Raw genomic sequence first — 1,915 nt, 5'->3', positions numbered from 1 at the left:
CCTTGTCTTGTTCCTATTCTTAGAAGAAAAGCATTCAGCTTTCCTCCATTGAGAATGATAGCTGTGGGCTTATCAAATATGGCCTTTATTTTGTTGGGGTACATTCCCTGTATACCAATTTATTGACAATTTTTATCTTAAAAAGGATGTTGAATTTTTTCCAGTGCTTTTTCTGTACCTATTGAAATGATCATATGTTTTTATCCTTCGTTTTGTTAAATGTGTTGTAGTGTAACAATGATTTGTGGATATTGAACCACCCTTGCATCCCTAGAATAAATCCCACTTGATCATGGTATATGATCCTTGTAATATACCATGAAATTAGTTTACTAATATGTTGTTGAGGATTTTTGCATGGGTGTTCCTCAGAGATACTGGTCTCTAATTTTCTTTTGTTGTCGTGTCCTTGTCTGGTTTAGGTTGGCCTCGTATAATGATTTTGGAAGAGTTCCCTCCTCTTCCATTTGCTGTAAAAGCTTGAGAAGGCTTGGTATTAATTCTTCCTTAAATGTTTGGTAGAATTCACCATGAAGGCATCTGGTCCTGGACATTTCTTTTTTTTTTTTTTTTTTTTGTCCTCTGAGGCATTTTATTTGTATGTATTACATCCCTAGAAAAAGAATCCAAGGATTTTCCCTCCTGTATGTTTTCGTCTTGCTTCTTCATGGTCCATGATGCCAGCTGAGGTTGTCAGTATAATGAAACCAAACTGACGGGATGGGAGCAGGTTATTCTGCCATTTTTCTAGATCTTTGAGTTGCACATCAAATCTAGGGCTGATCACTCCACACTTATTTAGCCTGCCTGTAAGGTTCACAACAATTTTCCCAGCCCTGTGATCATCAATGATTTCAAATTCGCCAATGTAACCATGCTTCATCATCACTGTTAGAAACCTGACGATGACTTTGGAGCATGGCCTAATAAGGACCTGGCCGTTTGCCTCTCTTTTCGGCATTGTTGATACTCTTGAGAGCATCGGCCAGGACATTCAAGCGCACCATTCTGGCGGCAGGGAAAGATGGCGGAAAGAGCTGGACATTTCTTTGTTGGGAGGTTTTTGACTACTGATTCAATCTCCTTACTAGTAGTAAGTCTATTCAGATTTCTATCTCTTCATGATTCAGTCTTGGTAGGCTATCTGTTTCTAGGAATTTATTCATTTCTTCTAGGATGTCCAAAATGTTGGCATATAATTATTCATGTTGTTCAGTTACTCAGTAGTGTCTGACTCTTTGCATCCCCATGAACTGCAGCACACCAGGCTTCCCTGTCCTTCACCATCTACTGGAGCTTGCTCAAACTCATGTCCATTGAGTAGGTGTTGCCATCCAACCATCTTGTCCCCTGTCGTCCCCTTCTCCTCCTGCCTTCAGTCTTCCCTAGCATCAGGGTCTTTTCTAATGAGTCGGCTCTTTGCATCAGGTGGCCAAAGTATTGGAGCTTTAGCTTCAGCATCAGCCCTTCCAATGATCCTCAGGATTGATTAATTATTCATAGTTGTCTCATGATTCATTATATTTCTGTAGTATCAGTTGTAATGTCTCCTCTTTCATTTATAACTTTATTTGAGTCCTCTTTCTTTTTTCTTGGTTAGTCTAGCTAAAGGTTTGTGTATTTTGTTTATCTTCTTAAAAAACTGTTCTTCATTTCATTGATCTTTTCTACTGTCTGCTAAGTCTCTATTTCATTCATTTCTACTCTGATCTCTGTTATTTTCTTCTTTCTACTGACTTTGAGCTTAGTTTGTTCTTCCTTTTCTAGTTCCTTGAGATGTAAAGTTAGGTTGTCTATTTGAGATCTTTCTTTTTTCTTTTCTTTTTTTGCCATGCATGCAGCTTATGAAATTTTAGTTCCCCAAATAGGAATTGAACCTAAAGTCCCCAGCAATGAGAATGCCAAGTCCTAACCA

At 38.4% G+C, this 1,915-nt stretch overlaps 1 pseudogene across 1 annotated transcript; it reads right to left on the bottom strand.

Moving 5' to 3' along the window:
• Window positions 1-553: 553 nt before the first annotated feature.
• On the bottom strand, window positions 554-1,018 carry LOC783461 (small ribosomal subunit protein uS8-like; annotated as a pseudogene). Its single transcript, XR_236440.4, has one exon. The product of XR_236440.4 is annotated as a small ribosomal subunit protein uS8-like (transcript).
• Window positions 1,019-1,915: the final 897 nt, after the last annotated feature.

The sequence above is a fragment of the Bos taurus genome, chromosome 11 (assembly GCF_002263795.3).
Source record: "Bos taurus isolate L1 Dominette 01449 registration number 42190680 breed Hereford chromosome 11, ARS-UCD2.0, whole genome shotgun sequence".
Lineage (NCBI taxonomy): Eukaryota > Metazoa > Chordata > Mammalia > Artiodactyla > Bovidae > Bos > Bos taurus.
Note: the sequence above shows the minus strand (reverse complement) of the source record. Positions and strands in the feature narration are given on the sequence as shown.